The sequence below is a fragment of the Schistocerca nitens genome, chromosome 8, assembly GCF_023898315.1.
Source record: "Schistocerca nitens isolate TAMUIC-IGC-003100 chromosome 8, iqSchNite1.1, whole genome shotgun sequence".
In the NCBI taxonomy this organism is placed as follows: domain Eukaryota; kingdom Metazoa; phylum Arthropoda; class Insecta; order Orthoptera; family Acrididae; genus Schistocerca; species Schistocerca nitens.
The window spans coordinates 463,362,230-463,376,723 of NC_064621.1; the positions used below are offsets into that span (position 1 = coordinate 463,362,230).

Here is a 14,494-nt window from a genome sequence, read left to right on the forward strand (position 1 = left end):
TTAAGAACAAACATGACATTATCAAACTACTATATGATTTTACTGTGTAACCTATAATATGTATATTCCTATGTCACAAGTAATGTAATTTGCAGAATCAATAAAAATCACAGTCGTACTTAAACCTTTTTGACTCTAGTAGTGAACTGCCTGTAAAGAAATATTATATAAAAATTTAACATATCTCAGTGAAAAATAGTAAATGCTTTATACAGGTTTGTCTTACATTAAATGACAAAGAAATTCTTCCTTAGCAAAAAGTAGTAAATATTTTACACTTGTATGTTTTCTAGTTAATGGTAAAGGATTACCCATTTCGCCAGTTTGTGTGGGTCACTAAACACATAATTGTCACTACTTACCTTTCCTGTAGCATAGTGCAGAAAATTCTTGTTTAACCTACTTCAGCTATTGCCTTTGATATGTTGTCCTTTTAGCAGTGCTTTTGCATTCCATTCTATCATCACTATTTCACCTCACCTGTGGTACCATACATGGAAGGTCTAGAGAAAATACCTCAAATTAATGACTATTTATTCTTATCTCTTACAAAGTGTCAACATGAGACATATTAGTCTAAACATAATTTTCAATACAACTATGTAACTAATTGACAATGGTTTAATTTCTATTAGATCATGCAGATATAAATTTCTAACTAATGTGGTTGTCCAGAAATAAGTTTCAGTGGAGATGGCTACTTATTCTGCCATATATTATGTAGCTGTATTTGAATGGCTTTTATTAATATTGGAGATAGGATAGTAAATATTTTTTTGTTGACATATAGTTCAAAATTTGAAATATCAGTATACCAATATTATGAAAAGGAAAGTTGCTGCTCATCATATAGCGGAGATGCTGAGTTGCAGATAGGCACAACCAAAAGACTCTCACAATCAAAGCTTTAATTGTGAGAGTCTTTTTATTGTGCCTGTCTGCGACTCAGCATCTCCACTATATGGTGAGTAGCAACTTTCCTTTTCATAATATTGTTACATTCTGTCCTGGATTTTCCATTGTTTGAAATATCAGTATACATTATTTATTATAGTGTGTCACTATTTTATTTGTTTTCTTACAAAAGCATGAATTACCCATCTTGACAACTAACTAGATCATAAAATCATTGTTCCTTTGCACTTCAATGGTGTTCACCAACACCATACTTTTCTCATTTTCACTTGCAACATAAATACATACAGATACAAATAGGGCAACTTGTGCGAAAATAATGATATCATTCAAAAATTAGCTCTTAAGCTACTTCAATGGTGTTCACCAACACCATACTTTTCTCATTTTCACTTGCAACATAAATACATACAGATACAAATAGGGCAACTTGTGCGAAAATAATGATATCATTCAAAAATTAGCTCTTAAGCTACTTCATATTCCACAAACCTTTCAACTCGCTTTACAAAAGTCTCTCTCAACTAAGTGTCACCCCCCCCCCCCCCCCCCTTTTCAAATATAAACTTTAACATCTATTAATCCCTTTAATCACCTCAATAAATACACAAAAATGCCTCCATGCTCCATAACTTCACTACATATCATTACTCTCAGCATATAAATCATCTTCACATTTAATATTATTCATATAAACAAGAAGCTCCTCATCTACTTGTCATTTTGCACAGTTTTCATACTTACCACAACCATCAGCTGTTATCTTATTCCACTCTTTGATGACTTACGAAACAAATTTACAAGATTACATTGAATTATCTACTAATACTGATTGGCTTCATTCAAAATTTAGGTAGATGTTTCCTTCAGATTTGGCATTTATCTCAATTATTTCTGGCACTACTGTTTTTATAATCTGACTTCGAACAAATACAAAAATTGTGGATTCTATAATATTTCAATTACTACCCTAGCATTGATTTCATTATAATATGATGGATGTACTACACGTTTTATTGAACTGTTCATAAATGAAGTATTTGGACAACCACTGCTTACTCTACTTCATAATTTTTACAATTTTCATAAACTACAGATAGGAAAGAGAGAAGAGGAATGAAACTTGAAATAAGAAAGAAAGTCTCACCCAGCTGGGAGTATACTGCTGTCACCTGGTATACCAGCAAAAGAGTTGCTGGTTCCCAACACGTACTTTGATTTTCCTCTGTTATCTGTCCTACAAATTTCCAGTGTAAAACATCTTTTAGCGTTCCATTTTAATAGGTCTTGGACCAGCATTTCTTCAAAAATCTTCTGTCAAATTCATTGTATACAGTGAACATTCCTTTTAACCATTCAGTGAAACCATTGGGTGCAATACTTCTTTTGGTTACATTTCTTCCCTGCACTGCCTGGATGTACCCATTATTACTAGTTGATACTAGTGACATTATCTTCCCTCACTATCAAACATTCACTATTTCTTCAGTTTTATTGTCTTATTCCTGTATACCTTCTTGCAAATGGTTGATCTGTTGCTTGATTTGCAGATCATTGTCCTGTCCCTGTCTTGTTATTTCTTCCCTTAACTCCACAGCTAGTTAAGGTTCCTCCTTTTTGCATTCTTGTGACATCTCTGTTATATCTCTAATCTGTTGGTCATAACATGTCTCATCTTCTTGAATCTTCCCTCCTAGTCCACCTTCAGCTCCCCTAGTACCTTCTTCAGATTTTGGTGTTATCTTTTTGTTCTCATCCTACATATATCTTCTTGCAGTTGGTCCGTGCTCTGATGCAATTTGTTATCTCTTTCATCAAAGTTTCCCTTCAGTTGTTCCTGGAATACTGTCAGATTTTATTGTAATGTCTTCTCTATACTGTCTTTGGTTTCCTTATCTTCCCATGCCCTCTTCTCTTCATTTTCTCATAATATCTTTCCTTTTCTTGTAATATCTTCTCAACATTTACTTTGTTTTCTCATGCTTTCTTCTCTTCTTCTTCTTGTGATCTCTTTGTCTTTTCTTGTAATATGTTTGCTATTGCAGTAAAGGTGATATGCGAATTGAATTGTGTAGTCTGTTCTTCTCTGGAGGATACAGCTTTCACAGTTTAGTACTGATTATTGTTTAAGCCAAAGAACAAGTCCTAGGCATGGTAGCCAAGATGAAATGCTCCTAATTAATATTATTTCGATTTTTATTAAACAAAATAGCAGCTTAGCTTTAATTTTGATGTGGCCGTGACCTAGCAAATAAATGCTAATTGTTTTTGGCTGCTTTGGGAGTCATTTCTAATCAGAATGTGTCTGCTCAACAATGTTCAGCACAATGATAAAGGGTTCCTGCAATAACCAATGCCAAGATGTTTTACACTGTTTGCCTGATATATTCTGTTTAGACATAATATGAGGCAGAAACTAATTATGTCTCATACCTCTCATTATGGTTAAACTTATCACAGGTCAATATTTTGGCATTATGTCACATTATGTCAGCACACACAATTCTCACTGCAATCCAGTGTGGGGCCAGTATTGAACACACTGTAAAATTTAAAGCACTTGTCAGAGATATCATGTTTTTCTGGGGGTCAACCCAAAGTGGTGGGAAACACTCATCTGGCACGACACAATGCATAGCTCACAGCTCAGTTTCCCTTCAGTTGTTCCTGGAATACTGTCAGATTTTATTGTAATGTCTTCTCTATACTGGCTTTGGTTTCCTTATCTTCCCATGCCCTCTTCTCTTCATTTTCTCATAATATCTTTGCCTTTTCTTGTAATATCTTCTCAACATTTACTTTGTTTTCTCATGCTTTCTTCTCTTCTTCTTCTTGATTTTCCTCTGTCTTCGATGGACTCCCAAACTCGACTAACTCCCCAATTCAACTGACTCCCCAATTCAACTAACCGACACTTTATATTCACTTAGGCTAGCAGTGCTTTGTTTACTGTCGACCTGTGTGAGGCAAAAAAAGTGTTTATCATTGTGTAAGGGCAATGTCTAACTCTTTAAAGACAATATTATTAAAAGAATAGATTGCTACTCACCATACAGTGGAGATGCTGAGCTGCAGACAGGCACAACTAAAAGATTACTAAACATGTGAGCTTTCAGCCAGGAGGCCTTCTTCTGAAATAGACAACATACACACACACTCATTCATGCAAACAAATGTCACACATACATGACCACTGTCTCTGGTTGCCAGGACCAGACTCATTATTCCATCCTGGATTTTTCATTATTCAACTCTTTAAAGAGTTTTCAACAAGAGTTTCTGGAATGGACACCTCATGTTATCCTTATCACACACTTCTGTGCCACACACTTTCTTCCTTATGGACAAGTTACACTAGAATATAATCCCATAAGACATTATTGAATCAAAATAGGAAACATAAGTAAATTTTTTTACATTTTCATATTCAAAATATATTATCTGCAGTGCAAAACCTGTAGAGCTTAGACATTTAAGAAGACCTGTAACATGATTTCTAATTCAAGATATCACCAATACAGGCATCTAGGAACGTAGAATATTCTCTTTCATTTTATGATTTACTTTCATGCATTATCTGTGATATGTGGACAAGCCTTGTGCAGTTCATAATTTCATCTGTTGTGTTTTACCTAAGTTTGGCAACAGTTCATTTGTAAAGTTCAGTGAAAGTTCATTTGCAGAGAACCAGTTTGTGGGGACATCTACTGTGATAGACTTCACTGACATGTAATAAGTGAACTATCTGTGACTTGACCAAAGATGACAGTGTATTCTTAGCTTCCAAGTGGAACAGATGTGAATCTTTCACTGTGTAAATATTCGGCAATAAATCGTTATCATCATTCTGTAACGGGACACACCTGAATTATATTGTACTCACACCACACTCACTCCTACATTGGTGATTTGAAATGACTGTGAATTATACCAAATATGTGCCAAACTGCATACTATGCTATGACAATGCAATCTAGTAACCGCTGCATGCCAAAATTCAAACACCATGCCGACTTTGACTGACCACTTCTGACTCTGACATCACTGTGCCTGGTTGGAGCAATGACCTTTGTTCAACATCAACAAATCCCATTCCTTTGCCATCCGCATTGTGCCTGGACCCACACAGAATGCTGCTGAGCATGCTGTGCTCTCATCTGGTCAGAACATTGCCAACTGAGTTGTGCCTTCGGAGACGTAACGAGTGACTGACACACCAGGGCCCAACCCCTTCCGCCAGCATCATGCAATATGTATTGTCATCACTGCCCAGCACAGTAACCACCACCTGGCCAAAACAAATGACCACATGGTGTCCATACATGCCCATGTGCCACCACATCCGCACATGAGCAATTCAGTGACACTGTGCATGATTGTAATCAGTCTTACGACTCTTTGATAGTGTCTGCAGCAAGTTCATCTGTTCAGGAAGATTATCCCAGTTGCCTCAGTGCTTTGCATGGCAGTGAATCTTCTCTCACTCCACCACTATGACTGCTGCTGGACTTCACATCTCCAACTGTGCATATGAATGTTATCTTCTCATCGACTTGGATTCTAACTGGTGTTATGTGGGGCTTCCTCCTGTGTTGGTCCCACTTCCATGAGCTGTATTGTCAACTGTCCCCCCTGCATCCTTTCCTCTGATGATTCACCACTCAACAGACCCAAGTTCTGACATCAACTCTCTATCGCTTCATGGTTCATTGGCAAAGGACGAGCCTACTGCATTGCAACTGCAAGAGGCTACCAGTCCAGCGATTGCAGTGGCCTGATCTGTGACCCAGATCCTACAGTGCTCATTGTCTCACTGCCTCAGATGGATATTCTCTGTTAAGTACATCATAAAACCAGACCTAGTGATGGACTTATTACACCAATTCCACCTCTCCTCAGTTGTCCGACATGCTGCGCCCATTTACTTTGAAATGGGCCACTCCATCCTAGGACCATTCAGCCTGGCACCTCCTCCCCTATCTGGTACATTGACTTTTCAAGACAAACAACAGGAAGACAATTGTACATCTGTTGACAATGTCAAGCAATGTGCTTCCCCAGAAAACATGCTCTCACAACATAATACTGATATATCTCCTTGTGCTCTGCGAGCAGCTCGCAGCCTTGACACACAACTGTTACCTAGGAGTGTGGGAGAGTACACAAGGCCCTGGTCCCATTGAATGGCTATGCCTAAATGACATCTGCCCACACCCAACCTGTGCTGTACTCAACACCCACACAAAAACCCGTAGCACACATATCAACACACTGTACCCTGACTTGCACACAACTATCCTGCTGCTGGCATAATTGGCTGTACTCCACACTGTTGCCATGACACTTCCACATGACTCATGACCACACAGCTCAACCGCCACCAACTGCCAATCTTCGCACAACACTAATCATACTTGCTACATTCACCGGCTTCCACATTTGACTACAACACACCTACCCCAGGTTGACAATGTTCTGGGTCACCATATTCATGGCATTTAAAGGAATTGAACACAACATGTCTTTTCGTCTACCTTCAACTGCACAGTTTGTCTCCAACCATCATTTACGTCTTTGACACATTTTCCCGACATGAGTTCAACACAAAAATGCTAGACTCTGTGATAACATCTACATCTACACTGACTTCAACCAAGATCCAAAACACATTGGTACCCTTTGTTCCTGCCTCTGCATGGCCCCCTCTCTGGCACAGATGGCCATTGTGCAAACACACACTTCAAAGTTCGCTCAGGCTTACAAATTACCAGGTCTGTTCAACTGCATTTCCTGCTCAACAAATGACCTCACTTTGACCAGATCAAAGTCTCTCTGGTACATGTGACCTTCACATGCCTACATCAGCACCACTGCCATCCTGCCCTCATCTCTTCGGTCATACCACTGGCATCCTGTGTGGAAAAACTGGATACTTCCCATGTCAGCTACAACCATACTACCTATTCAGCACTCATACTGTGGCTACCACAACTTTGAGAAATGGTCTAGTCATGTATTGGAAAAGTGCCAGCCTTGGCATGAGTGTCATGTGCATCTGCACAGCCTCACTTTGAGAAAAAATCCAGTTGTGTCTCCAGTTGTTTGATGACTGGCCATGTGAATCTGTGCAGCATCACTTTGGGAAATGATCTGATTGTGTCTCATGAAAGTGCTCGCTATTCAGTCAGTCATTCACACCAGTACCCACTGCTGAAGCAGTCATCGTTACCACTCTCGTCATCTTTTCAGTGTTATGCCCTATTGGGGTGGGGTGGGGGGTGGGGGGGTGGCGGGGGAGGGGGCGGGTTGTTCTGTGGGAACATCCACTGTGACCTACAATCTACATCGCTGACATAGGATAAGTGGAATATCTGTGACTTGAACAAAGATGACGGTGCATTCACTGCTTCAAAGTGGAACAGATATGTATCTTCCACTGCATAAATATTTATGCAGTAAAGTATTACTGTTGTTCCACACCATGTCATACCTCAGTTATATCATACCTGCACCATACAACTTCCATAAGTTATTAATTTTAAAGGACATTTTATGTACATTTTCAAGCGATGGTGTTCCTGTATTAGACTAAAGTCATTGATGTAATATAAATCTTGGAAGTAGTAAAAATAATAACTCATCATATAGTTGAGACACTAACAGACACATAAACAAGACCAAGAGTGTTTCCAACTTTCATGTGAATCCTTCTTCAAAGCTTTAAACATACATGTGTGAGTGTTTTCTATAGCTATGAAGAAGATTTCATCCTAAACCAATCAAAATTCTCAGTACCAGTATTGTTTTTGTGTCAATCAATCACTTAGTGCCTCAACCCTAAACAGCAAGTTGTTACTTTCACTCCTTCCATTACTTGTACTCTGCATTCTTTTATTTAGACAGGATCGAGACTTCTTACAAGCAAGATATCTAATACTACAATATTTGAGCTTCTATCTAAGAATATTGTGAACCCGAAACAAATGCTTTTGACAAGTCACAGTAAATATCAGTTGGCAGTATGTGTCATTTAAATTTTTTATTTTCCAGTCTGTAAATTGATAAATCCAAATTAAGACTGACTAAGTGTTTTATCATGGGCTAAGAGTGTAGTTGTTCTTATGTATCAGTACATAGTCTTTTCCACTATCTTTGTAAAGGTCATAAACAATGGGCTAATATTACTAGCATTCTTGTAAAGCAGTCTGACAGTAATACGATGGTCATTCCATAAGTAATGCCCCACATTTTTTTAAAAAAGCCATTAATATACATAGACAAATGTCCTTGTTGGTGCTTCACATTTGATGTTTGTCCTGTGTGCCGGTGAAGTTTTGAACCATTCTGGCAGATGGCAGACCCGTAGTACAGTGTCAAAATGGCACCTACATACAACTCACATTACAAGCAGTGTGTTTTTATTGAATTCTTATGTGCAGAAAAGAAACCATGGTGAACATCCATAAATGTTTGTGTGCAGTGTATGGTGATGCCGCAGTTGATAGAAGTACAGTTGGGTGATGGGTAAAGAAAGTTACAACCTCAGGAAATGCAGAAACAGAGGTCCATGATCAGCCACACTTGGTATGTCTTGTCACAGCCGCTGCTCCAGATATGCTACATAGTGCGGATGCCATTATTCATGCTGACTGGTGCATCACAACTAGACAATTGACTCTACAGTTGTCGGTCAGCATTGGAAGTGCATCTGCGATAATGCACACCACACACAAGTCTGAGAACCCAGGAACACATCGCCAGATTGGGTTGGACATCATTGCCTCATCCACCTTACAGTCCAGACCTGGCACCCTTGGACTTCCATCTGTTTGGGCTGCTTGAAGATTCTCTAACAGGGAACACACTTTGAAGATGATGAGAATGTCAGTCATGCAGTGAAAACATGGCTACACCTACAGGACAAGAGCTTTTACCGGCAAGGGATACATGCTCTTCCACAGCATTGGCATATGGCCATGGAACATGATGGAGACTACGTAGAAAAATATGACATGGACAAGACATATTGATGTATTTTGTCACCAAATTCTGACTCTCAACAATAAATATACACTCCTGGAAATGGAAAAAAGAACACATTGACACCGGTGTGTCAGACCCACCATACTTGCTCCGGACACTGCGAGAGGGCTGTACAAGCAATGATCACACGCACGGCACAGCGGACACACCAGGAACTGCGGTGTTGGCCGTCGAATGGCGCTAGCTGCGCAGCATTTGTGCACCGCCGCCGTCAGTGTCAGCCAGTTTGCCGTGGCATATGGAGCTCCATCGCAGTCTTTAACACTGGTAGCATGCCGCGACAGCGTGGACGTGAACCGTATGTGCAGTTGACGGACTTTGAGCGAGGACGTATAGTGGGCATGCGGGAGGCCGGGTGGACGTACCGCCGAATTGCTCAACACGTGGGGCGTGAGGTCTCCACAGTACATCGATGTTGTCGCCAGTGGTCGGCGGAAGGTGCACGTGCCCGTCGACCTGGGACCGGACCGCAGCGACGCACGGATGCACGCCAAGACCGTGGGATCCTACGCAGTGCCGTAGGGGACCGCACCGCCACTTCCCAGCAAATTAGGGACACTGTTGCTCCTGGGGTATCGGCGAGGACCATTCGCAACCGTCTCCATGAAGCTGGGCTACGGTCCCGCACACCGTTAAGCCGTCTTCCGCTCACGCCCCAACATCGTGCAGCCCGCCTCCAGTGGTGTCGCGACAGGCGTGAATGGAGGGACGAATGGAGACGTGTCGTCTTCAGCGATGAGAGTCGATTCTGCCTTGGTGCCAATGATGGTCGTATGCGTGTTTGGCGCCATGCAGGTGAGCGCCACAATCAGGACTGCATATGACCGAGGCACACAGGGCCAACACCCGGCATCATGGTGTGGGGAGCGATCTCCTACACTGGCCATACACCACTGGTGATCGTCGAGGGGACACTGAATAGTGCACGGTACATCCAAACCGTCATCGAACCCATCGTTCTACCATTCCTAGACCGGCAAGGGAACTTGCTGTTCCAACAGGACAATGCATGTCCGCATGTATCCCGTGCCACCCAACGTGCTCTAGAAGGTGTAAGTCAACTACCCTGGCCAGCAAGATCTCCGGATCTGTCCCCCATTGAGCATGTTTGGGACTGGATGAAGCGTCGTCTCACGTGGTCTGCACGTCCAGCACGAACGCTGGTCCAACTGAGGCGCCAGGTGGAAATGGCATGGCAAGCCGTTCCACAGGACTACATCCAGCATCTCTACGATCGTCTCCATGGGAGAATAGCAGCCTGCATTGCTGCGAAAGGTGGATATACACTGTACTAGTGCCGACATTGTGCATGCTCTGTTGCCTGTGTCTATGTGCCTGTGGTTCTGTCAGTGTGATCATGTGATGTATCTGACCCCAGGAATGTGTCAATAAAGTTTCCCCTTCCTGGGACAATGAATTCATGGTGTTCTTATTTCAATTTCCAGGAGTGTATTTTGAAAAAAAAAAATGTGGGCATTAGTTATTGAACGACCCTTATATATTTCAGTCTATCCAGAAATATACCCTCAGATAATAATGTATTGCATGTGTGATTGAGAACATTTTATATATGCAAAGATCAAGATTTTAGTGATCTACACGAGCTCTTTGAGAGTTTTCACTTTTGAAGGAGTTAGTTTGTCCTCAGTTTTTCTGGCAGAGCATGCAGTAATGATGATTTGGCTATTTTGTGGCTTTGGCATTGCTTCTTGTGAGTTTTCTACTGCTTTATCTTGCAACCTACTGTCATGAAGTGATTATTATACTTTGATTAAAGTTACTTTGTAATTGACATTTCAGTTAGTCAAGAGGTAGCATCCCGCTACCATCCAATTGTAGTCCTTCCTTGAGCATCACATGCTCTTCAAGTGGCCTTTTTTGTAGGTACATGTAGCACATCATAAAGTATAGCTGGCTGTTAAATGCTTTCAACATGGTCTCCCACCACTGCGATCTGTCAATCACAGAGTAATTTTAATTAGAGTATTATATATTGGCTACCTGATTGCTGCTGTTTATAATTTAGCTGTTTGCTAACAAAGCCTTAATTTTCCTTAGGTAATTTCCCATTTTTTGTCTAACTATTGTCAATATAGATTGCCTGACAAAAAAGTGAAGCACCCAGAAGACATGATCAGATGTCAATGTAGCTTCATACATGTATACACCATTGTCGGGTATGTAAATAATTAGAGTTGCAGTTCTGTGTAACAGGCAAATGTTCACTAAATTGCATTAGTGTTGCCTGGCCTGTTAGAGTATATAAGGAGTGTGAAAAATGTCAAATGCTGAGTGATCACTTTGAAGAACACAGGGATGGCACGTACTCTTGTGAGAGCACTGTCAGTGCCTGACAGAGTTTGAAAGGGGCCTCGTTGTGGGCCTACATAGGGGAAAGCATGTAATATCCACATTTGTGGGCCATTTGGATGTGACAGTAACCCAATGTTGGACTGAATAGGTTTGTGACGGGAGGAATACCTGTTATTAAGGTTCCAGTTGATCTCATCTGACCACCACAAGGGAGGATTGAGGCATTGTGTTGCACCAAGCCCACTGTATCCCCTTCAAATCTGTGTGTGCCGTCTGAACACAAGTAAGGGACATACTGCTATAATCTGTGTTATCTCAGAACTTTGATTGGAGACGAGCAACAGCTGGACTAGGGAATTAGCATTCCACACATGGGCTGCCATTAACACAACAACACAAACAGCCACATTTGGAGTGATGCTGTGACTGGGAGACATGGGCTTCTGACGAGATGCAACACATTGTGTTCAACAATGAATCATGGTTCTACACTACACTGGATGACAATTATCAATGTGTATATCAACGATCTGGGTCAGGACCCATTCTTCCAGTGTTTTGGAGAGGCACAGGCACTTGTTAGTAGACTAACAAGTAATGAAGGATAAAATAAAAAGGCTACAGAGAGAGTAGCACAATTAAAATATTTGGGAACAACTTGGAGGTCATCTCCATCCCAAAGCTAGTATCCAGAATATTTATTTATTTACACATCAAGTTCCATAGGACCAAATTGAGGGGCAAGGTCATGGAACATGTCAGTACATGAAATTACAACATAAAAGTACTAACAGATAAAAATAAAATGTTTATGAACCCAAAAAAGTTAAACCATAAATTTAAGTAAACACATTCAACAATATTAAATAAGAATCAGCTTAAGTTTTCAAGGAACTCCTCAACTGAATAGAAGGATTGACCCATGGGAAAACTCTTCAGTTTTGATTTGAAAGCATGTGGATTACTGCTAAGATTTTTGAATTATTGTGGTAGCTTATTGAAAATGGATGCAGCAGTATACTGCACACCTTTCTGCACAAGAGTTAAGGAAGTCCAATCCAAATGCAGGTTGGATTTTTGCCAAATATTAACTGAGTGAAAGCTTCTTCTCCTTGGGAATAAACTGATATTGTTAACAAGGAACAACAGTAAAGAATGTATATATTGAGAGGCCAGTGTCAAAATACCCAGACTAGTGAACAGGCGTCGACAAGAGGTTCACGAACTTATACCACTTATTGCCCGAACTGCCCATTTCTGAGCCAAAAATATCCTTTTAGAATGGGAAGAGTTACCCCAAAATATAATACCATATGACAAGCGAATGAAAATAATCAAAGTAGACTAATTTTCATGTCGAATGATCACTGTTCGAATAGTAAAAATGGCAGCATTAAGTCTCTGAGCAAGATCCTGAACATGGGCATTCCACGACAGTTTACTATCTATCTGAACACCTAGAAATTTGAACTGTTCAGTTTCACTAATCATATGCCCACTCTATGAAAATAAATGTTGATTTTTGTTGAATTGTGTGTTAGAAACTGTAAAAACTGAGTGTCACTGTGATTTAGTGTTAGTTTATTTTCTACAAGCCATGAACATAAGTCATGAAATGCACTATTTGAAACAGAGCCAATGCTGCACACAACATCCTTTACTACCAAGCTAGTGTCATCAGCAAAGAGAAATATTTTAGCGTTACACGTAATACTAGAGGGCATATCATATATATAAATAAGGAACAGGAGTGGCCCCAACACTGACCCCTGGGGCACTCCCCATTTTGACCATACCCCACTCAGACTCAACATCACAACCATTCTCAACACTATGAATAATGACTTTTTGCTGTCTGTTGTTAAAGTAAGAGATGAACCAAATTGTGAACTACTCACCGTATTCTGTAATGGTCCAACCTCTGGAGCAATATTTCATGATCAACACAGTCAAACGCCTTAGTTAAATCAAAAAATTGTTTAACTCATCCAGTATCTCAAAAAGAAAAGAGAATATAGCATTTTCAGTTGTTAAATGACTTATAAGCCGAACTACTCATTCAATATCTAATTATATTCTATAAAATGACCACTTATCCTTACATACACAGCCTTTTCAATAATTTTAGCAAACACTGATGGCATAGAAATAGGTCTGAAATTGTCTACAGTATCCCTTTCTCCCTTTTTATAAAGTGGCTTTACTACTGAGTACTTTAATCGTTCAGGAAACTGACTATTCCTAAAGGAAAAATTACAAATATGGCTGATCACAGGGCTAACATGTAGAGCACAGTAATTTAATATTCTGCTAGGCACTCTTTCATATTAATGAGAGTCCTTAGTCTTCAGTGATTTAATTATTGACTCAGTCTCCCCCTTTTCTATGTCACAGAGGAGTATTTCAGACATCAATCTTGGAAAGCCATTTTCCAGGAGAGTTATATGATTCCCTGTAGAAACTAAATTTTTATTTGATTTACCAGCAATGCTCAGGAAATGATTGTTAAATACTGTACATATATCTGATTTATCAATAACAGAAATATTTTTACTATGAACTGACTATATCATCGACCTTGTGTTGCTGACCAGATACTTCCTTCACAACTGACCATATGGTTTTAATTTTATCCTGTGAATAAGCTATTCTATTTGCATACCACATACTCTTTGCCTTCCTAAGCACCTTACAATACTGTTTGTAATTGGATACTGTAGCTTGATTGTGACTACTTCTGACAATTTGATATAATTCCTGCTTTGTTCTACACGATATCCTTATCCCACTAGTCAGCCACCCAGGCTGCCTTTTACTGCTAGTACCCTGTTTAGAATGTTCTAATGGGAGGCAACTCTCAAAGAGCATGAGAAATGTGTTAAGGAAAGCATTCTATTTGTCATCTATGTTATCGTCACTATAAACATCCTACCACGCTTGTTTCTTAAAGAGGTTTAAAAAACTTTCTATTGCCATTGGATTAGCTTTCCTACACAGTTTGTAATTATATGTGACATTTGTTTGAGTATAAAACCCTTTTGGTGTTAAAACTGTACTACTTGTCAGCCAGCTTGCCTCAAGAGATGATACAATGGCTTTATAACATGTTTTCCAATGAAATCAGTGCATGCATCCAGGCCAGAGGGGATGCAACATCATACTGATATGTGGGCTCATACTGCCACACTCTTTGTGAAAGTGCCTCAATTGTGTAATCAGAGAT

General features: G+C 40.0%; 1 protein-coding gene across 1 annotated transcript in view; it reads left to right on the forward strand.

The window, feature by feature from the left end:
- LOC126198732 (uncharacterized) overlaps positions 1 to 14,494 on the forward strand; it is a 257,125-nt gene that overhangs the window by 195,965 nt on the left and 46,666 nt on the right. The gene's annotated exons all lie outside the window — the stretch shown is intronic.